General features: G+C 45.3%; 1 pseudogene; it reads right to left on the bottom strand.

The window, feature by feature from the left end:
- Window positions 1-1,789: 1,789 nt before the first annotated feature.
- On the bottom strand, window positions 1,790-4,617 carry LOC118228157 (annotated as a pseudogene).
- Between the last annotated feature and the right edge of the window lie 19,415 nt (window positions 4,618-24,032).

Raw genomic sequence — 24,032 nt, 5'->3', positions numbered from 1 at the left:
AAAAACATTCCAATCGTTCACTGTACTCTTCAATTGAATTGCCAGAGCCTTCATCAAACTCTTCTATCTGACCCAGTGTGGTCATGGTGTTAACTTTACTCACAGGTTTGCAAACAACATTGAAGCCTTGTTAGCTAGCTTGCTAGCCTTGCTATATCTCGCTGAAACTAGCCTTCTCAATCTCATGCATGAAACTCTACAGCTCCGGTAAAAACTGCTCTCTGCGTTCGGATCCACTTCATCGCCAGTGTAAAATCCGTCAGGAAAATGAGAGAGATGCTAGTTGTTAAGAGAACTTTTACTGAACATAAGTAACGAAATACAGCATACATAGCTTGAACGTGTGGGACTAACATTGGCTCAATCACACTCTGCAATTGACTTCCTGCACCGCGATAAGCGCGTGTGTATAACTACACGCTCATGCGCATTAACATGAAATCCCAATACACTACAGGTTAGATAGAAATGTATCATAATGCATGGCAAAAAAAATTCCTTGGGGTATTCTCTCTCAGATTTGTTCATGAGAAGTTCAACAGTGTTGCTATTTGCATTTAAATGTTAAAGCGTACTTAAGGACCACAAATCCTCTGAAAATTGAACAGTTTTATTTAGTTGAATTTAACAAAATTTGGGGATATAAAAATTGGGGCATATAACATGTGCTTGTCCCCTGATAATTGCTACTTGAAACTAAATTTTATTTTGATTTAGAATTTCACGAAAATATAACTATAACTATATAAACATTGTACACTAGAAAAGATTACTCTAATTATATCCACTACAAAATTAGCTTGGTACTACTTATTTTACCTGGTAAGAAATAACTGGGGAAAACAGGAATATTATTGCAAAATAAATTTCTAAAATTACATCTGAAATTGCAGGTAATCATGATCCATCAGTGCTGGTGCACAGGTTGTTGGAGAGGACACTTCAGCAACCAGTCGCTGTCTGAGGTGGTCGTCACATTGCATGTCCAGCCGGTCGAGAGGTAGGACAGTGTTATCACTGTCATCATCATCATCCACTGCAGCCTCATCTGGTTCGATGATGTCATCGCTGGACAGGCATATATTGTGGAGGACAGCACAGCAGGGGATGACTGTCGGTGCAAAAGAGGGCTTTACCTCCAGAGCCTTAAAGAAAATGGCACGCCACCTTGTCTTCATGACCCCGAATGCCCTTTCAGTTACTGCTCGTGCTTTTGATAGCTTGCTGTTGAATCGAGCTTTTGTTGGGTCAACTGGTGCTCTATAAGGGGTCATGATGCATATGGGCCTGGACAAGCATGGATAACCACCATCGCCTAATAAACAGAAGCCCTCTGGAGAGTAGAGGCATTAGGTGTAGAGAGGACTATTTCTGAGAACCCGGGAGTCATGGACAGACCCTGGGTACTCAGCAAATATGTCCAAAAACCTTCCCCAGTGGTCACAAACTGCCTGCAGTTGAATGGAGTAAAATAATTTACGGAAGAGGTAGCACTGGGCATCTGCTGCACGTGCTTTGATTCTCACCTGGCAGTCATCGATGCTACCTACAGCAGCCTGCGAGGCGTGAAATCCTGCTCCCACTGCTTCCAGCTCATCTTCCGGTGGAAAAACTTTTCCCATTATTTTTATGATGAATTTTGCTGTTTTGTGAACTGCCCTATGCACCATTGACTGTGGTATGTCAAGTGTGTTTGACTGCCTTGTATGAGGTTGCATTTGCTAACCAATAAAAAAATAGAACCACCTCCAGAACCACCTCCAGATCGTGGCCCCAGCCATGGTCAAAGTCACCTCTCAAAGCCACGTTCCATTGACTGCCGTGACAGCCTGAAGTCCTTCCGGAGGTCACTGACACCATCCAGGTAAACACGCAGGACTGGCACATGCCGATTGATGTGGCTGTAGTGAGTGGGACTGTCCACCTGACATGAAGTTCGGTGGTCTACGGCAGTAGTTCCCAACATCGCCCCTGGGGCGCCCTTCTGTGTATGCCTAATATACTGAATGAACATATCTTCTTGGCTTCAATTAAAAATAAAAGGTCATACAATTAAATCGTTTTGTTTTTTTTGTGCATGGTAGCCCAACATCACTGAAGATAATGCCTGTAGCGCCAGACACTGGAAAATGTTTGCCAACCAGCGATATCTATTGAATGTTAGTTATAATCATCTTTAACTAGCTTTAAACAGGAATTTATGAACTAGCTAGTTAGCTACTGGGTACTAACATTACTTATTACTCTACCTAACTTATGACAACTTACGGGATGACGAAGACGACGCGATATTATCGCACATCTCCTCAAGAACCCCCTTGATCAAGCTGCGGCTTGTCTTCGGGAATTTTGCAACAAAAGGTAGTGTAACATTGACACTAGGGCAATGATGTGGAACATTTTGTGGGTAACTATCGTCAGCTTACTATTCCGAGGTAAATAACTGTTATCTCGTCTTTTAGCAAGTGTCTTGTTGCCACAAGACCAGTGAAAAGTCAGGAAATCTGTTTAGTTGTTTTTCAATGGCATTCTGAATTGGGTGATAAAGCAACGAATTGGCTATTTCATATGGACGGCTTCCAAGAAATTAATCCATAATTACTCATTTAAGTGATACCAATGACCATTTAATAAGCAGCAGCTTTCATTGTTTTTTCAAACTACACAAAGTATTTTCTCAATTTAAGAAAGGAAAACAGTAGGCTATATCACAGTTCATCTAGAACACGGGAGTTCAAGCACACAAGCAAGAGGACAGAGGAACAAATATCAGTTTTGAGAATTGAATTCAGAGAATTGTTATTGCGTTGTTGCCACATCAGTAATGAATGAAACTTCCGCTATTGTGCGACAGATATTCAAAAGATAGTAGCAGGGTGATGACAACAGTGTCCCAATGCAAACGTTCGTTCTGCCGCTCAACCCCTATGTAGTGTGCTACATATTTCCCACTATATAGGGAATAGTGAATAAGTGAACAAGTGAGTCATTTGGGATACAGCCTTGGTTCCTGTGGACAGCTGCTCTCCAGCCTTCACAAAAGTGATCGTCTGGGTGGCAGGGCGTGCTCATCTGCAGCTGCTGATTCCCATGCTTATGGCTTCTGCAATAGGTTTCAGCACTGGTCATGATGCCAGGTGTGTACTGGCCCTGCCCTAGAGCCCTTTGGACAGCAGCTCCACTTGGAGACTCCACTTTGCACCAGATGAAGAGGTTTGATGAGCTGGGCAGGACGCCGTACACCACCTAGATCAGGAACTTAATGTGCTGTGGTTCTGCCCACCAGAAATCTGTCCATGTGACTTTTTGGCCCATAGCCTGCTCCCACCTTGTCCAGGCCCCCGGTGTCTCATACCAACAGGTCTGCTGGACCTCTCGTCCTCCACCACTCCTCTCACTTCCTCCTGGACCAGCCTGGGCCTTGGTCTTCACATACTGGGCAGTTGAAAATGTTCCCAGACTACCCCTTCCCTGGATCACTGCTCCCACCAGGACACCGTGCCATAGCCACGACTCCGCTTGCAGCACAACCTCCTCCACTCTCCATTTCCTCCTGGTCTTGACCACCACCCCTGCTTGGCTACTTTCAGATTGCTGGATTCCTTATACAGCATCACCTCTCTGGCCCGAGTCACCTTAAACTCCTCTTCCAGGGACTTCAGGGGAAGCTGGAGCTTGGTGTTGGTCCCATAGAGGGCAATGCTACTAAGGCTTCTGGGCAATCCCAGCCACCTCCTGAGGAAACTGCTGACCTTCCTCTCCAAGCTCTCTATGATGGAGATGGGGGCTTTGTAGACAAGCAGAGGCCAGAGTATCCTTGGCAGGATACTGTGCTGATATACTGTGCTTAAACTTGCCAGGAAGGTGACCAGTCCATCACTTTCAGCCCACTCTCCAGCTCCTGACAAGTAGCCTGAACTGATGCTGTGTCCTTCAGCCTGCTGTTGAATACCTTGCCGAGGTTCTTCACTGGCTTTTCAGAGATAGTTGGTATTGGTGTCCCTTCAATGCTGAAGTCTGCGACTTTGCCCTTATTCAGCACCAGTGACCTTGATTTGGTTAGCCTGAACCTCATCCTTGCCCATCCAATCAGCTTCTCAAGCCCTTGCAGGAATCACCTGCTTCCTGGCACTGACTCAGTGGTGACAGTCAGGTCATCCATGAAGGCCTGGATTGGTGGCTGGCACATCCCTGACATAGTCCGTGGGCCACAGCACTTCGGTTCAACAGACTTGATGATCATATTCATTGCCAAGGCAAAGAGGACCACAGAGGTGGTACAGCCTGTGATGATCTCAACCTCTAGTTTGTGCCTCTCGGATGTTGGTGCATCTGCGTAGACTCTCATGATGGATTAATTGTATTAGTCCAGGATGAGCACTGCCACATGATGCTTGACCATAGTTGTCTAAACCAGCTTGTGCGGGATGGAGATGTAGGCATTGGCCAGGTCAAGCCAGTGCACTGTGAGGTCTCCCTTGTTCTCCCTGGCTTCTCTGATGAGCTGGGTCTTTGTGCAAGAGGATATTCTCGCAGACAGTTTTTATCTGGTTTGGCGGACACAGTTTATTTCATTCACGACCAGCTGCAGCACTCCAGACATTACATTACATTCATTTGGCAGACGCTTTTATCCAAAGCAACGTACAAAAAAGTGCATTTCATGGTCGTAGACAACTGCTGAACACGGGTTCAGTAAGGTACAATACTTATTTTGTACAGCTATTTCTAGCCGAGAACAATGAACACTATTCTGGCCTAACATCTGCAAAGCCAACTAAGCAGAAGAATAAGCTACAGTATTAGGACAAATACAAATTACCAAGAAGTGCAGGGATGGGGCAACATGTAACAAGTGACAGGGAAAAGGGTTTTTTTTTTTTTTTTTATTATTATAAAAGAGTGAAATATACAGCGTGGTGGTGGTTAGTCTAGGTATAGTCTGAAGAGATGAGTCTTCAGGCCACGGCAGAAGATGGGTAGTGAGGGGGAGGTTCGGAGAGGGAAGGGAAGTTCGTTCCACCACTGGGGAGCTAGGGTGGAGAAGCTCTGTGATCCCTTTGGGCGGGTGGGAGGGGTTACAAGGCGCCCTGCTGCCGCAGAGCGGAGTGGTCGAGCAGGCACATAGAATTGAGTCATGTCCTGCAAGTAGATGGGGGCTGTCCTGTTGGCAGCAGTGTAGGCAAGGGTCAGGGCTTTGAACCGGATCCTGGCAGCGACCGGTAGCCAGTGAAGTGATCGCAGCAGAGGAGTAACGTGGGAGAATTTGGGGAGGTTGTAGATGAGTCGGGCAGCGGCATTCTGAATCATCTGTAGTGGCTGTATGGCACAAGCTGGCAGGCTTGCAAGGAGAGAGTTGCAGTAATCAAGGCGAGAGGTCACCGTAGCCTGGACGAGCAGCTGGGTGGAGTGCGTCGTCAGGTATAGTCGAATCCTCCTGATGTTGTACAGGAGGAATCTGCAGGACCGTGATGTTGCCTTGATGTGCTCCTTGAGGTCCAGTTGGTCATCCAGGACCACCCCCAAGCTCTTGGCAGAGTGAGAGGCAGTCACTGTGGTGCCATCAACTGTGATTGAGAGTTCACGAAGCAAGGAGGTCTTGCACGGGCAGCTCAGTTTTGTTGAGGTTGAGCTTCAGATGGTGGCTGGCCATCCAGGTGGAGATGTCAGCCAGGCAGGAAGAGATCTTATCATTGACCTGTGTGGCCGAGGGGGGGAAAGAAAAGAAGAGTTGTGTGTCATCTGCATAACAATGATAGGAAAAGCCATGTGAATTAATGACTGAACCAAGAGATCTGGTGTATAAGGAGAACAGCAGAGGACCCAGTACAGATCCCTGCGGCACTCCCGTAACAAGTGGATGAGAAGCAGAGGCAGACCCCTTCCAGGTGACCTGGTAGGTCCTATCTGCAAGATAGGAAGCGAACCAAGACAGGGCAGTCCTGGCAATTCCCATCCCAGCCAAGGTGGAGAGGAGTATTTTATGGTTGACCGTGTCAAAAGCTGCAGACAGGTCAAGAAGGATCAGGACAGAGGAGAGGTGTGAGGCTCTTGCACTAGCAAGTGCCTCCGTCACAGCTAGGAGTGCAGTCTCTGTTGAGTGCCCGGATCGGAAGCCAGACTGGTGAGGGTCTAGCAGGTTGTTCTGATGGAGAAAAGAGGTTAATTGTTTAAGAACTGCTCGTTCAAGGGTTTTGGACAGAAAGGGTAGAAGCGATACGGGTCGATAATTCGTTACATCGGAGGGGTCTAAGGTGGGTTTTCTGAGAAGTGGGGTAACACGAGCCATCTTAAAATCAGAGGGAACATGACCAGAGGAGAGAGAGGAATTAACAATGGAGGACAGATAGGGAAGGAGCTCGCTGGAAATGGATTGGAGAACTTTAGATGGGATGGGGTCAAGTGGACAGGTGGTTGCACGATGAGAGGTGATGAGTTGTAATACATCGGAGTCCTCCAGCATTTCAAAGGAGGTCAGTGTGGCTGTGGGTTTGTCCCGGGGGGTTGGGGGGCTCACTGGATGGGCAAAGGAGTTCCGGATTGTAGCCACCTTTCCTTCAAAGGCGGCCAGAAAGTCATCTGCGGAGAGGGAAGAGGGAGGTGGGGGTGGAGGAGGAATGAGGAGGGAAGAGAAGGTGGAGAATAGTTTGCGTGGATTAGAGACACATGCACTGATCTTAGATTGGAAAAAAGAGGCTTTCGCAGACATGAGGGCAGATGTGAAAGTCGCCAGCAGGGTATGGTATGCGGTCAGGTCATCAGAGGATCGGGATTTCCTCCACTTCCTCTCTGCAGCCCGCAGTGATGTTCTGCTGGAGCATAGTGACTCAGTCAGCCATGGGCAGGGGGGTGAGGAGCATGCTGGTTTGGAGACAAGAGGACAGAGTGAGTCGAGGGACTGGGAGAGGCAGGAGTTGAGGGTGGAGGTGGCAAGATCAACTGGCAGGTTAGAGAAAGACGCAGGAGGGGGAAGTGTAGACAGAGCAGTGGAGATGAGGGAGGATTGTGACAGAGTAGAGAGATTTCTCCTGAAAGTTACTGTGGGTGAGCTATTGGATGAATTGAGGGGGAGTAAATAGGAGAGGGAGAAAGAAAGAAAGAAGTGGTCCGAGACATGGAGGGGAGTCACTGTTGGGGAATGGAGCAGCTTCTGGTGAATACAAGGTCTAGTTGGTTACCAGCCTTGTGTGTGGGGGGGGAAGAGGACAGGGATAGGGCGAAAGACAGGAGGAGTGAGGCAACCGTGGACAGTTGGGAGGTTTCTGGTGGGAGGTTGAAGTCTCCCAGTAGAATAGCAGGAGTGCCATCCTCAGGGAGGGAGCTCAGGAGAGTGTCCAGCTCGTCCAGAAATGAGCCGAGTGGACCTGGAGGGCGGTACAGAACAATTATGTGAAATTTTGAGGGATGAGTTACAGTAATCGCATGAAATTCAAAGGAGGAGGAAGTAGGGTTAGGACTGGGGAGGACACAGAACTTCCAGGACAAGGAAATGAGCAAACCGGTACCCCCGCCTCGGCCAGAGGCCCTGGGGGTGTGCGAGAAGGAGTATCCCGCAGACAGTGCAGCTGGGGTGGCGGTGTTATCGGGAGTGATCCAGGTTTCATTGTTCCCAGACAACTTCACAAATACTGGAGGATGTACTCAAAATGCAGAGAACATGACCTGCGAGTAAGAAAAGAGGATGTACGTTTGATTCTATGACAACAGTGAAACTGAAATACCTTCAATACCATTTTCAGATGGAGGTTCCTGGGGGTTCCTGAGGGTGGCACTTCCTCTTTCATGCAAATATAAAATCTTAGCTTTTTCAGTTTAGTTTGTTCATAGAGTTGACCAACAGTGTTGTCCACAGCAATGCTGTTTCTTTTAAAATCACGCACACATGTCTGAGCTGGACTCTGTCGACAGAGGGATAGGATAGCCAGGATCTGTCACCATATATATTTTGCCATTTGCTCCTCAGTCATGATGGACAGAACAGACTTGTCAATCTGAAAAAAAATTGATATAATCAGTACTACAACCCCAATTCCAAAAAAGTTCAGATGGTAAATGAAATGCAAATAAAAACAGAAAGCAGAAATTTGTAAATTTACTTTGACTTGTGTTCAAACAAAAACAGTATAAAGACAAGGTATTTCATGTTTTACCTAATTAAGAATGGGTCAAGGCTCGCCAATTTGCCAACAGATGCGTCAGTGAATAATCCAGCACTTTGAGAACAATGTTCCCCAAAGACAAATGGGTAGGATTTTGGGCATTTCACCCTCTACAGTGCACAATATAATTAAATGATCCAAGGAATCCGGTCAAATGCGTAAAGGGTGAGGCCGAAAACCACTTCTGAATATGCGTGATCTCCGATCCCTCAGACGTCACTGTCTTAAAAGTTGTTGTGCGTCTGTAATGTAATATCATGACATGGGCTTGGGAATACTTTGGTAAACCTTTTTCAGTCAACACCATTCGCCGCTACATCTACAGATGCAAGTTAAGGCTTTATTATGCAAAGCAGAAGCCATACATCAACACTGTTCAGAAGCGCCGCTGACTTCTCTGGGCTCGGGCTCATCTGAGATGGACAGTAGCACAGTGGAAGTGTGATTTGTGGTCTGATTAGTCAACATTTCAAATAGTTTTTGGACAAAAGAGCCGTCGTGTCGGGCCAAAGAGGAAAAGGGCCATCCAAGCTTATCAGTGTCAGGTCCAAAAGGCAGCGTCTGTCATAGTATGGGGGTGTGCCAGTGCCCATGGCACGGGTAACTTGCACATCTGTGAGGGCACCATTAATGCAGAAAGATATGTACAAATTTTAGAGCAACATATGCTGCCATCCAGACGCCGTCTTCTCCAGGGACGTCCCTGCATTTTCCAGCAGGACAACGCCAAACCACATTCTGCCCAGATTACAAGTGCATGGCTGCATAAGCAGAGAGGGTGCTAGATTAGCCTGCCTGCAGTCCTGACCTGTCTCTGATTGAGAATGTGTGGTGCATTATGAAGCGCAAAATACGGCAACAAAGGCCCTGTACAATTGTGTAGCTGAAGACCTGCATAATGGAAGAATGGGGGAAAATTCTGCTTGCTAAACTTAACAAACTGGTGTCTTCAGTGCCCAAATGCTTAAGTGGTAAACACTTGACTGTCCCAACTTTTTTGGAGCATGTTGCAGTCATCAGATTTGAAATTAGTGTATATTTTCAAAAAACAATTAGATTCACAAGGTAAAACATCAAATAATGTTCTGTTGTAGTGTTTTAAATATAGTACAGGGTGAGTAGAATTTACATTATCACTCCTTTTTGTTTTATTAGCATTTTCTACACTGTACCATTTTCTTTACGGTCTAGCCGCTGTCTTGCTACTGCTGACTCTGTATGGATGTACACATAAATAGCTAACGGTAGGTTAAACTTGGAATTATGGCATTACTTTCGAGTCGGAATGCGGAGAGGAGAGGAAGAGAGGACAGGGAGGAGAAAGTAATCTCCGAGACCCAGCTGAGGCAGCACGCGCTATGTTCAAAGCCGGAAGATGCTGCTTGAGACAGGCCAGCTTGATCGGCGACACCGGTCTCCCAACACGAGCCCGTCAGTACTTCAAGGCGTAAACACACGGTTTCGAAGCGGTGCGAACACTCTTAAGTCCAACAGTACAGCGATCCAGGGTTATTCGGCGGCGACACTGAGGCTAGATAGTAGCTTCCTAAAAATCAATGTGAGCCACGGCTCAGGTACGAAAAACTGAACCAGGAAAGAGCGGTCTGAGCTGTCATTGGCTGTTTGGAGGGCACACCTTCGTATCACTGCCTTTCCTATTGTGGGGCGGGTTTCAATAACGTTGGTAAATATTTATTCAATTTTGATCTAGTTGCATAATTATTTAGCACGACCTTCATTGTGAGTATTAAAATATACCCATACCAAACATGATTACTTTAGGTTCAGGTTACGAGAAGATGAAGAATTGTTTCTAAGTCGTGCAGGCTAGGGAACTCAGAAACGTGATACTGTAATATTCTAATAGCTTGTACTCACTTTGAGTTTTTTAGACCTGTTGGATATTGTAATTGCATTTGCTAATTATTCAGTTAGACTTTCCTCCATTCGCTGGTGTGAATGGAGCGACCTTGAAATACTGACGGTGCCCGCTAGTCGCCGGTGGTGCTCTATAGGGATACGCAGCAGTTATCTAGGCTCCGAGTTGGCGCAGTCCAGAGATATCACCTCGTAGGGGGTTCACACTGCGAGCGTGGTTAACAGCGAATGAACATTTGTTACTATGCCTCCTCTATGTGCAAGGAGGTTGTTAATCCCCCCAGTGTCATCTATAGCTTTGATCTTAGAATTATGAGTATCTGGCATGAGGGGTCTGGCGACCCTGACGGGAAGTGGAAGATAGTGTTGGAATGTTGAAAGTAACAGACAGGCTCATTTGGGAACTTATGCAGAAATAAAGCATTTGAGCCCTCAGAGAGAGGACTGCAGAGAAACAACTTACAACTGCCCTACACCATGTTTTGTGTAATTTGCTGTTTTGTTTTTAGTTTCAGTTATTGCTCAGATGAAACTTTTCTGTTATCTTGTTTTGTTTTTTTTTTTTTTTTTTTGCTGTTTCTTGTCTTTGTGTTCTGTTATATGGTTTAATTGAGACCCGGGGGTTTGTGGGTGATGCCTGGCTCTGCTGCTTATGCATGGGGGCGATGTAAGTTTAATTTATTTTTTGGTCCATTCTTTAGCTCCATGTACTTGGGAGGAGGGGGTTGGGACTACGGGGGTGTTTGTTTATTTGTTTTTGTTTAGTTGCAGATGTTTTTGTCTTGGAAATACTACGGGGGGCACGATAATTTAATACAGATAAATGCAAAAAAAAAAACAACAAAAAATGCCAAAGCAGAGTAATAACACGTATAATAATAATGAAGTATAATAAGGATTGGCGATAATGTTGGCAAAAAAAACAACAATAAAAAACAAAACAAACAAAAAATAATAAAAATGAAGTTGTCCCGCAAAGTTGGGGGGGTGGTGGTGGGCACCTAATAAAAAAAAAATAATAATAAATAAATAAATAAATAAATAAATAAATAAATAAATAAAACCTTTTTTGGAATTGGGGTTGCAGGTGAGAAATAAAGAAATACAGAAATAGTGTGACGGCCCTGGCCGTCTGCCCTCCCTGTTTGTCTAGAACTTCCTGTTTGTAACTCCCTGTTCTGTCTCTTTAAGGTCCTGTGCCGTAGGAGCCAGTTTGAGCGACTGGCTCCGCCCTTGATTAGCTGTACCTATGGGAGAGAAGGCATAAAAGGCCTGCTTGTAGCTGACTAGGCTCTCTGGTTGAGCGGTGTGGTGTTTTGGTGGAGTGAAGTTCAAACAGTTCATGGCTTTTGTTTTGTTTTTTTCTTTTGACTGTTAGGTGCGGACACTTCTGAAAGGATTAGGATTTAGAGAAGCACGAGCGCATCCCGGCTTGGGATTTCCGGCCGGGGTTAGCCGTGTAGAAAGACCTTTAAAAGGTTTAAAATAGGGAAAGCGCCAGTTCGACGATTAGGTGGAGCTGAGTTTGGTCCATACGGAGTTGCCGTAGCTGTCTCAGATTCAGGAAACGGGCGGTAAACGAGTGGGAAGATCGGCTGATAGTGTTTGTGATTTCTTTTAGCTGGTTAGCTGCAAATCAACGTCAACGTTAATGCGGAGTCGACGGGCAACAGTTTAAAACAAAACTTGTCTCTGTAAGGGTGCATTGTGCTACGCTGATTTTGTTTTTGTCTGTTTGTTTTTTTACTTAGTTTGGCTTTATTTTGAGTGATTAAATGATATTGACTTTGTTTTGTGGACGTCGGGACGTGGTAGCAATAGGTTTGGGTGTCGGGGGGAGTTTTTGTAGGAATATCGACCGACGGCCTGCATAGGTCCGGAACGGTATTCCTGCACTGCTCCTCCTTACAATCCCTGACAGGATGGCGGGGAGGGAGACGGATGGTGACAGCATGGAGGAAGGTGAGAGGGTGGCGAGTGAGTGGCAGGTGGTCAGAGGGAACAGAGGCATGAAGGAAAGTAGAAGTAAAAGAGAGAGAAAAGAGGACGGAGCTAGCTCAGGTGGAATGGATAGTGAGGGGAGCGAGAGGGAGGAGGAGGACCCGAAGGCACGAGTGATAAATATAGTGGTGAGATTTGAGGGAGAGGGGGTAGTAAAGAAAGTCGATCCGCTGAAGCTAACTAAAACTATTAGAGGACAAATTGGAGAAGTGAAGTATGCAAGAGTTTTGGGAGATGGAAACTTGCTTATAGGATGCGACAATGAAGGTCAGATGGAGAAGGCAAAGAAAATGAGTAGTGTTGGAAAAGCTAAAGTAGTCAAAGTAGTAAGAGTGGGGGAGCAGAGGGGTGGTGGGTGCAAGGGGGTAATTTCTGGATTACCTCTTGTAGTTAGCATGAAGCAACTGGTAGAGAACTTGAGGGTGCGGAATAGGTTAGTTAAAAGTGCTAAAAGAATGACAAGGGGGGTGGAGAAAGAAGAGACTGAGACCGTTTTGATTGAATTTGAAACAAAGGTTCTCCCAAAGGAATTATACTTTGGATTTGTGAGATACAGAGTTAGAGAGTTCATATCAAAGCCAATGAGGTGTTTTAACTGCCAGGAATTTTGGCATGTGGCTAAGGTGTGCAAAGGGAAGAGAAGGTGTGCTAGATGTGTTGGGGAACATGAGTATGGGAAGTGTGGAGAGGGAGTGAGACCAAAATGTTGTAACTGTGGAGGGAATCATAGTGTGGCTTATTGGGGTTGTGAAGTGTTGAGAAGAGAGGTGGAGGTGCAGGAGATAAGGAGGAAGGAAAAAGTCTCATTTGCTGAGGCAGTTAGGATGGCAGGACAGGAAAAACAGAATAAGGAGGGAGGATGTAGCAAAGAACAAGCGGTAGCAAAAGAAAAGCAAGATAAGAAGAGTGCATGGATGGAGAAGAAGAAATTGGTGACTTTCATAGCAGAAGTGATAAATGCAACGGCTGAGATAAAATCTAAAACAGAAAGGATTCAGGTTATTGTCAAAGCAGCAGTACACCACTTGGATATGATAGGTTTAAAATGGGAAGAAGTAAGGGATGAACTCAGTGTACAGTCAAGTCAAGAAATGGCATGTGTGGGTTGATTGTACTAATAATTTTAATTCTTCAGTGAAATGTGAGAAGCCTGGTTGCTAATGGGCAAGATTGCAAGCAGTTTGTAGCCAGTAGGAGAGAAAAACCAGACATTGTGTGTATTCAAGAGTCCTGGTTAAAGTCTAACTTGGATTTTGTTTTATATGGTTATGTGGCAGTGAGGCGAGATAGGACAGAGGGGGGAGGAGGAGGATGTGTCACTTTTGTAAAGCAATAAAAGAGGACGGAGTAATAGGTATAGGTAATGAGCAAGAGTATGTGGTAGTAAAAGTGTGGGCAGAAAGGAAAGAGTTAGTGATTGTGAATTACTATAATCCATGCAAAAGGCTAGAGTTAAGCAAGCTTGAGGAGATAGAAGGGCAGAATGGTAGTAGCACGGTTTGGTGTGGTGATTTTAATGGACATAACACATTATGGGGGAGTGACAGAACAGATGCTAATGGTCAGGTGATAGAAGAGTTGTTAGATGAAAAGAACTTAGTATGTTTAAATGATGGCAGTAGTACAAGAATAGATGTTAATTCAGGGAGAGAGGCTGTGCTTGATCTTACACTTGTGTCAAACAACATAGCAGCAGTGTGTGATTGGACAGTGTACCAAGAAGGTACTATAGGGAGTGATCATTACCCAGTCTGGTGTAAGATAAATATTGCTGTCTCATTGACCATAGAGAACACAGGTGGGAAATGGATCCTTGGGAAAGCTGATTGGGAGAAATTTCTGGAAGGAAGTGATAGATATTTAAGTCAGGTTAATGATAGAATGGACATAGAGTCACTTGACAGCAAAATAAAACAAGGCATAATGACAGCTGCATTCAAATCCATTCCTAAATGTAAAGGTAGTATGAAGAAGAAAGTGGTACCATGGTGGGATGATAAGTGTAAGGAAGCAGTGAGAAATAGAAATAAGGCGTTTAAACTAGTCAAAAGAATTCATAATTTTCAACATATGATTCAGTACAAGCAGGCCCAGGCAGTAGTAAGTAGGATAATAAGACAGACAAAAAGGACACATTGGAGAAAGTACTGTGGTACAATTGGAAACACAACTCAGGTGGGAGAAGTATGGGGGATGATAAAAAAGATGGGAGGGGACAGGAGGGAGTGGAGTTATCCGGCTCTGACCGATGGAAATGAGACTGCAGTAACAAATAAAGAAAAGGCAGAGTTATTGGCAAATACGTTTGTTAGGGTACATAGCTCCAATAATTTATCAGTAGAAGGAAGAAGAGGCAAAGAGAAAACAAAGTCTGAAAATATGGAGGCTTTATGCAGAAAGGATAGTAATGATGATGGACAAAATGTACCTTTCAGCATGGGAGAATTAAAAAGGGCACTAGATAAAACAGGAAAGACAGCACCGGGTAAAGATGAGATATGTTATAGCATGTTAAAACATCTGAGTGTAGGAAGTCTGGGGAAATTGTTGTCACTGTATAATAAAGTGTGGGAAGAGGGGAGAATGCCAAGGAGCTGGAAGGAGGCGATAATTATTCCAATAAGGAAACCTGGAAAAGATGCCAGCAGGCCTGGAAACTATAGACCAATTGCCTTGACATCTCACATTTGTAAGTTAATGGAACGTATGATAAATGAGAGATTACTGTATTTTTTGGAAAAAGGAGGTATGGTGGCGTCGTATCAAAGTGGATTCAGGAGAGGAAGGAATACTATGGATCCAATGTTGTGTGTGGAGAATTAAATAAGGAAAGCGCAAGTAAATAAAGAGACAGTGGCTGCAGTGTTTTTTGATGTTGAGAAAGCGTATGATATGCTATGGAGAGAGGGACTTCTAATCAAACTGCACGTAATGGGAATCGGAGGGAAAATGTTTAATTGGGTTATGGACTTTTTAGATGAAAGGACTATTCAGGTGAAGATAGGGTCAGAGTTATCAACCAAATATGTTATGGAAAACGGGACACCTCAGGGAAGTGTAGTAAGTCCAACTTTATTTTCCATCATGATAAACGACATATTTATGAATATCCCTATGGATATGGGGAAGTCATTGTTTGCAGATGACGGGGCTTTGTGGAAAAGAGGGAGAAATGTTGAACACATAGTGAAGAAAGTGCAAGATGGAATTAATCAAGTTGAAAAGTGGGGAACAAAGTGGGGAGTTAAATTTTCAGTTGAAAAAACAAAATCTATGCTCTTTACAAGAAAGAAACTCAGGGAATGCAATTTGAAATTGTATGGAAATAATTTAGAGAAAGTTGTGAGTTTTCGTTTTTTAGGAGTATATTTTGATATGAGGTTAACATGGAGGGAGCATATTAGATAGGCTATGTTGTTGTAGATGTAAAAAAGTGATAAATGTCATGAGGTGTCTTGCAGGATTGGAGTGGGGAGCTGATATAGCATCTCTGAAATATATTTATGTAGCCTTAATTAGATCAAGATTAGACTATGGAAGTATCGTATATGGATCAGCAGCAAAATCTGTGCTGGCGGACCTAGATGTTATACAAGCTCGGGCTTTACGAGTGTGTTTAGGAGCAGTTAAAACTTCCCCAGTGTGTGCACTCCAAGTGGAGGCAGGTGAAATGCCACTGTGGTTGCGTCGGAAACAGCTGGTGGCTAACTACTGGGTTAATCTAAGGGGGCATGGAGATAGTCATCCAACAAAAAGGGTACTGCAGACAAGCTGGGAGAAGGAGAGGATGGAAAAATCAAGTTTTGGATGGGCAGGAGATCAAGTGGCAAGAGATATGGGATATGATAAAGAGTTTGGCGAAACTGTGGTGTGGCCTGTTAGATCTGTCTGGGAGTTAGAAAGTATGGGGGTAGATCTGGAATTACTTAAGATTAAGCATAGTAATAAGAATGCTGACTTAGTTAGTGAATATTATAACTATAGGGACTGTAAGTATAAAGGCAGTGTTCAGATTTTTACAGATGGATCAAAGGATCTGCAGACAGATGCGACAGGGGCTGCAGTTGCTGTGCCTAGTTACCAAGTGGGAATTAGCAAGAGAACATCGGATTGTTTAAGTGTGTATGCTGTTGAATTGTTTGCCATATTGATGGCATTAGAATGGGCTGAACGGGGTAGGGTTAACAAAACAGTAATATGTAGTGATTCTGTGTTTGGCCATTGCAAGTATTAAGACAGGTACTGTCAGGGTTCTGTGTCTTCCCCCTGTGTTGTTTCTCTGTTGGGCCGCCAGATGGCGGCACCTCGGTTTTGTGTTCTGTTAATTGTTTCATTGGTTCTCGTTATCCAATTATTAGTTGCGTTTTGTCTCGTGTTCCCCTCCCTCTCTGTGGCTTGATTGCTCATTGTGCCCTCCTGTGTCTCGTCTGCGTCGCTCCTATTTAAGTCTCCCTCTCCCAGGCGCTGGATCCTTTTGTTTCTGCTACCTGTTTTTGGTTTGTTTCCTGTTTGCTGCCTGCCTGCTTGTTTGTCGCCTGTTGCCTGTTGTCTGTTTCCCTACGAGTTTTGGAAATTTTTTTCCTTTTTTTTTCCCGTGTTTTTGAGGTTTTCTTTGTTTTTCTTCTTTACCGCCCTACGAGGCTTTCTGCTCCCTTTGTTCCCCAGTTCTTTATTAAAGTCCTGTTTTCCCCATTTTTGGACCCTCTGCTTTTACTCTGCTTTTGGGTCCATCCCGTACCCACTCCTGACAGGTACAGCCAGAAATCACCAGGATCTGCTGTATGAAATCTTGTTTGCCAATTCAAGAGTGGTTAGGCAAGGGAAAAATGTTTCATTCATGTGGGTCCCAGCACATTCAGATATCCCGGGAAACGAGAGAGCAGATACGTTGGCAAAAGAAGCAGTCAAAAAGGGAAGCGTTGAAATCAATATCAAGTTATCAAAGTCAGAGGGAAAGGTCATTGTGTGGGGAAATATCAATAAAGAATGGCAGCAGCACTGGGATCAGGAGAGAAGGGGGAGACATTTACATCTGATACAAAATAGAGTAGGCAGTGTAAGAAAGAGGGGAGGAAACAGAAGAGAGGAGGTTGTAATATCAAGATTAAGAATAGGACACAGCAATTTACGCAGCACGCTTCATCTTATAGGTAAACATCCAACCGGTCTTTGTGAAATCTGTCAGGTACCAGAAACCGTAGAACGCATTATCATTAACTGCAATAAATATAGGTCGGAAAGGAAGGATATGATGGAGGAGACGGGAAGATTGGGGATAACAGGAGCAGGATTGAGGAATGTACTGGAGTGTGGTGCTAGTGGGCAGGGGAGGAGATGTTTTATTAACTACCTTCGTGGAACGGGACTGTTAATGAAAGTGTGACAGTCAATAAACTGTAGGAGTTAAATTACTCCGAAAGATGGCAGTAATGCAACTTTCAAGGATGCAAGCTGCCGGTAAACAACACCGAAGAAGAAGAAGAAGAAGACTAGGCCCTCTCCTGATTCTCTGACCAGCTGATGCCTGGGCACCTCCATTTTGTTTGATTTTCCTTTGGTTGTTGCACCCTTCAACACCTACACACACTATACTGTTTCCATTGCATCCACCCATGCATACGCATCCTGATTACTGATTCCACACTCCATTTCTTGATCTTTCATTTAGTTTAATAAACTTTTGTTAAGAAAACTGTTGCTACCGTGTGGACCCTCCCCTTCTTTGTTATGGCCTAACCGAGCCGGGCATAACAAGTGGGGGCTCGTCCATTTTTTTGAATCTGTTTGTAAGGTTGGTAAAGGTGAATTGGATTGCTTAAATTCCCTAGTCTGTCTGTGGTTTGAATGGTGCACTTGGTTTGTGCAAGCCACAGATGTTGGGAGGTCCACAGTAACTGGTTTTCTTTGTTTTGGTTAGGGTTGCTTTGTATTTGTATTAATTGTGTGGTGTTGCCAACAGGTTGGAGAGTGGAGCACCTAGGCTCTAAGGTTTTCCAGCTATACCAGAGTGTTTACAGCAATGAGAGCAGTGAGTGCTGGTAATGTGGTGTACAGCTGTAGGGAGGATTGTAGCTGAATAGCTCTGCAAAATCTGTCTGGCTGGAGCATTAACTGTTTTCCCCAGTTAGGCTGTAGCAACAGGTTCTCATAAGGAGGAGTTGTTGAGATTGTTTGTTATTTTTGTGTGTTGTCCGTGCGGGTAGTAGCGGTTGTCTCGGGGGCACCTCCGTAGCATTGGTTGAGGCAGTTAGCCTTCCCCATTGCAAGCGGTTTATGGGTGCGTAAGTACCCCCGCCAGTACGCACACGACGACTAGGGTGAGTTATCTTAGATTTGGGTTAGGCAGTTTAGGGGGCAGCTCCTTGGTGGCCCATCTTCCCTGGGGTTGTGCATTGTGTGATTGGCGCTACCCTGTTTTATGTTCTCATTGTCTGTTCTGTTTGGCACAGTCCATTTTCAGCGGTTATGGAGACAAAACACAAAAATCATTTAGTTGCTGAATTTCTAAGCCAGCCTTCTCATAAAACATTGGACAAATTGAAAAAGACAGATTTAGTAGAATTGGCAGTTCATTTGGGCTGGACTAGGACTAAACATCTGCCTAGGAAAGATGGCAGATGAGTATGTGTTAACTCATTCTGGTGGCCCAGCAGTGCGTCGTCATTATAATGAGGATGTTCAGAGGGGCAACTTTAGGTCTCGCTTTGGAAGGCAGGCCAGTGAGAGGGAGTCAACTCAGGATATTGTGAGGAATGTTCCAGGGACAGACGGGAAGTTTGATCCAGCCAGAGTCGGTTATGCATGTCGAAACAAGGGTCATTGGAAGGGAGAGTGTCCAATTAGTAAAGCAGGCCAGAAGTTTACCACCTTCTACCAACTGTATATATGAAGTCTGTTGGTTTGGTGGCCGCTGCACCACTGGTACATAGCCCGTTGGTTACCTCGCCATCAAAGACATTTTTACCTTGTGAGGTTGATAAGAGTTATGCTCCTTTTATCACAGAGGGGTTTGTGTCTCTGGTTGATAATGTAAGGAAACCTGTCAGGATTTTACGAGATACAGGGGCTTCTCAGAGTTTCATCTTGGCTGGTACTTTGCCTTTTTCAGCACATTCAGATATTGGTGAGCAAACTCCAATTGTTGGCATAGGATTAATTCCATTGTGGGTTCCTTTACATCGTTTTAACCTGTTCTCTGATCTTGTACGTGGTGAAGTGGTCATGGGGGTCCGTACTTCTTTGCCTATGGAGGGGGTAGACATCATCCTTGGTAATGACCTGGCTGGGGGTAAAGTTTGGAAGGAGGTTCCACCACCTTTGTATGTTATCTCATCTCCACAGTGCTCTGAGGAGCCAGACGAGTGTGCCAGGAAACACCCTAAGGTTTTCACTGCCTGTGTGGTGACTCGTTCGAGGAGCAGGGCCGACTTGGAGTGTGGAGAGGAGTCTGCACAATCTGTGTCAGCCCAGCCCTCATCTTCTCAGGTGGAGGGTGACTCTGGTGTGGAAAAGGATCAGGGTAAGTTCTTTCCTGCTCTTTTACCCTCTGTCTCTAGGGAAGAGTTAGTCAGGGAACAGGCTGTTGATCCCACATGGAAACCCTTGTTGGAGACGGTCTGTCCTGAAAGTGACTGTCCTGTGTGGGTACTTCCTGCAAGAAGGCGTACTACTGAGAAAGTGGGCCCATGTAGTTGACAATGTGCAGGTAGACCATGTTAATCAGATTGTTGTGCCGTCCAAGTTTAGACATTTGGTATTGAGCATTTCACATGACGGTATTGCTGGTCACTTAGGAGTGAAGAAAACTTATGACCGGGTGCTCCGTCATTTTTTCTGGCCTCTTTTGAAAAGGGATGTAGCAGCTTATTGTAAACTGTGTCACACATGTCAGGTCACTGGTAAACCCAACCAGAAAATTGAGCCAGCACCTTTGTACCCCATTCCAGTTGTTGAGAACCCATTTGAATATCTGCTGGTTGATTGTGTGTGCCCTTTGCCAAAGAGCAAGGCTGGCAGTAAGTACTTACTAACCGTGATGTGTAAAAGTACCCGTTATCCTACTGCTATCCTGTTGCGTTCAATTAAGACTAAACAAGTAGTGAAAGCTTTAACTTGCTTTATGTCCACCGTTGGTGTTGCTAAAGTCCTACAAACAGATCAGGGAAGTAATTTTATGTCCCGTACTGTTGCCCAAGTGATCAAACAGCTTCAAATTAAACACAATATTTCTAGTGCTTACCATCCAGAGTCGCAGGGGGCGCTGGAAAGATTCCATCAGACAATTAAGTCTATGTTACGTGCCTACTGTACGGAACTCTCTCAGGATTGGGAAGAGGGCTTGCCCTGGCTGTTGCTTGCCATACGTGAGGTTTTGCAGGAGAGTACAGGGTTCAGTCCCAATGAGCTAGTTTTTGGTCACACAGTTCGTGGCCCACTAGCTGTGCTTGGTGACCACTGGAAAAGTGTTGTGCCTCCTGACAATATTGTAAGTTATGTGAATGACTTCTGCTGCCGCTTGCATCATGCCTGTGCTGCAGCTCAGAAAAAACTTGGCAATGCACAAGACAAAATGAAGAGTCTTTTTGATCGCAAGGCCAAGAGCCACCAGTTTGAGCCTGGGGATCAGGTTTTGGTTTTGCTGCCCATTGTAGGTTCCCCTTTTCAAGCAAAGTTCACTGGGCCCTATGTTGTAAAAAGCCGCATGTCTGAGCGTGACTACTTGATTCACACACCTAATAGAAGGAAGAAGGTGCAGTGGTGTCATGTGAACCTGTTAAAGCCTTATCACTCTGTCCAAATTCAGAGGTCAGAGGTGAGGGGTGAGGGTGGTTCTTCAGGTGAAATATCGAAGCCAAAAGTAGTGATGTCTGCAGTAATCTCAGATGTGCCACTGCCTTCTGAAGACTTTGACGTCCCATCACAAGCCATACTTACAGGGAGGTTAAAGAACTCAGCATATTTGAACAGTTTGGAAACCCAGCTAGGTCACTTGCAAGTTGCTCAACGTGCAGATTTGAAAAGGTTGATTAACTCTCATCTTTCTCTGTTTTCAGACACACCATCACGTACCCATCTTATTGAACATGACATAGATGTGGGAGGTGTTAAGCCAATTAGACAGCGCTTCTACCGTGTCTCAATGGAGAAGCGTGAGCGGATGGAAAAGGAAGTTCAGTACATGTTAGAAAATGGCATCGCTGAACCAACGTCCTCTGATTGGGCTTCGCCATGTCTACTGACAGATAATTCATATGGCACAGATAGATTTTGCACAGACTACAGGAAAGTTAATGCTACCACAAAGCCTGACTGTTACCCACTGCCTCGTATGGAGGACTGTATAGATCAGGTAGGGAGTGCAAAGTTTGTGACAAAATTGGATCTGTTGAAAGGATATTGGCAGGTACCATTAACACAAAGAGCTAGGGAGATCTCTGCATTTATTACACCAGACGGACTGTTCTCTTACTCTGTCATGCCCTTTGGGTTGCGTAACGCTCCTGCAACCTTTCAACGACTTATGAACAAAGTCCTGTCTGGTCTACTAGGGTGTGCAGCCTATTTAGATGATGTGGTTCTGTACAGTGACACCTGGAAGTCTCATGCCCAGCGTCTTGAGGCCCTATTGGACAGGCTGGTTGAGGCTAGATTGACTGTCAACTTGGCAAAATGCGAGTTTGCCAAGGCATACCTTGGCAGAGTGGTAGGCCAGGGGGAAATTCGGCCGGTAAAAGTACCCTGTGCCCACGACAAAGAAAGAGCATAAGCGTTTTTTAGGTTTGGTAGGCTATTACCGCAGTTTTTGTCGTAATTTTTCCACCGTGGTCAACCCACTAACAAACCTATTAAGCAAGAAAGCAGTCTTTGTCTGGTCCCCGAGGTGTCAAGCTTCTTTTGATGCTGTAAAAAACTTGTTTTGTTGTGCTCCTGTCTTGGCAGCTCCTAATTTTGAAAAACCTTTTGAGATCCAGGTGGATGCCAGTGGAGTGGGTGCAGGAGCTGTTTTGCTGCAGGAGGGGGAAGAGGGTATAAACCATCCGGTATGCTTCTTCTCACGTAAGTTCAATCGTCACCAATTGAACTATTCAGTCGTGGAAAAGGGGACACTGTCGTTGATCTGGGCCCTACAGTTTTTTGAAGTATATGTGGCGGCAGGGTCAACACCAGTCACAATATATACTGATCACAATCCCCTGACTTTCCTCTCTAGTTTACAGAACAGCAATCAGCGGTTGATGCGCTGGTTGTTGTTCTTACAGCCATACAAGCTGAACATCTGTCACATAAAGGGCCAGGACAACGTGATGGCTGATGCATTGTCTCGAGCAGTGTGGTAGTGCCCACGGCGACCCTAGTGGGTCTTCGTTTTATGGGGGGGGGGGGGGGTGTGACAGCCCTGGCCGTCTGCCCTCCCTGTTTGTCTAGAACTTCCTGTTTGTAACTCCCTTTTCTGTCTCTTTAAGGTCCTGTGCCGTAGGAGCCAGTTTGAGCGACTGGCTCCGCCCTTGATTAGCTGTACCTATGGGGGAGAAGGCATAAAAGGCCTGTTTGTAGCTGACTAGGCCCTCTCCCGATTCTCTGACCAGCTGATGCCTGGGCACCTCCATTTTGTTTGGTTTTTTATGTTATGCCCGGCTCAAACAAAGAAAACCAGTTACTGTGGACCTCCCAACATCTGTGGCTTGCACAAACCAAGTGCACCATTCAAACCACAGACAGACTAGGGAATTTAAGCAATCCAATTCACCTTTACCAACCTTACTAACAGATTCAAAAAAATGGACGAGCCCCCACTTGTTATGCCCGGCTCGGTTGGGCTATAACAAAGAAGGGGAGGTCCACACGGTAGCAACAGTTTTCTTAACAAAAGTTTATTAAACTAAATGAAAGATCAAGAAATGGAGTGTGGAATCAGTAATCAGGATGCGTATGCATGGGTGGATGCAATGGAAACAGTATAGTGTGTGTAGGTGTTGAAGGGTGCAACAACCAAAGGAAAACCAAACAAAATGGAGGTGCCCAGGCATCAGCTGGTCAGAGAATCGGGAGAGGGCCTAGTCAGCTACAAGCAGGCCTTTTATGCCTTCTCCCCCATAGGTACAGCTAATCAAGGGCGGAGCCAGTCGCTCAAACTGGCTCCTACGGCACAGGACCTTAAAGAGACAGAAAAGGGAGTTACAAACAGGAAGTTTTAGACAAACAGGGAGGGCAGACGGCCAGGGCCGTCACACCCCCCCCCCCATAAAACGGAGACCCACTAGGGTCGCCGTGGGCACTACCACACTGCTCGAGGCATCAACGCCAGTGTCCCCTTTTCCACGACTGAATAGTTCAATTGGTGACGATTGAACTTACGTGAGAAGAAGCATACCGGATGGTTTATACCCTCTTCCCCCTCCTGCAGCAAAACAGCTCCTGCACCCACTCCACTGGCATCCACCTGGATCTCAAAAGGTTTTTCAAAATTAGGAGCTGCCAAGACAGGAGCACAACAAAACAAGTTTTTTACAGCATCAAAAGAAGCTTGACACCTCGGGGACCAGACAAAGACTGCTTTCTTGCTTAATAGGTTTGTTAGTGGGTTGACCACGGTGGAAAAATTACGACAAAAACTGCGGTAATAGCCTACCAAACCTAAAAAACGCTTATGCTCTTTCTTTGTCGTGGGCACAGGGTACTTTTCAACCGACTCAACCTTGGCACTTACCGGCCGAATTTCCCCCCGGCCTACCACTCTGCCAAGGTATGCCTTGGCAAACTCGCATTTTGCCAAGTTGACAGTCAATCTAGCCTCAACCAGCCTGTCCAATAGGGCCTCAAGACGCTGGGCATGAGACTTCCAGGAGTCACTGTACAGAACCACATCATCTAAATAGGCTGCACACCCCGGTAGACCAGACAGGACTTTGTTCATAAGTCGTTGAAAGGTTGCAGGAGCGTTACGCAACCCAAAGGGCATGACAGAGTAAGAGAACAGTCCGCCTGGTGTAATAA

The sequence above is a fragment of the Anguilla anguilla genome, chromosome 5 (genome assembly GCF_013347855.1).
Source record: "Anguilla anguilla isolate fAngAng1 chromosome 5, fAngAng1.pri, whole genome shotgun sequence".
NCBI classification, from domain to species: domain Eukaryota; kingdom Metazoa; phylum Chordata; class Actinopteri; order Anguilliformes; family Anguillidae; genus Anguilla; species Anguilla anguilla.
The sequence above is the reverse complement of the archived record's forward strand: the minus strand, read 5'-3'. Positions and strand labels throughout refer to the sequence as shown.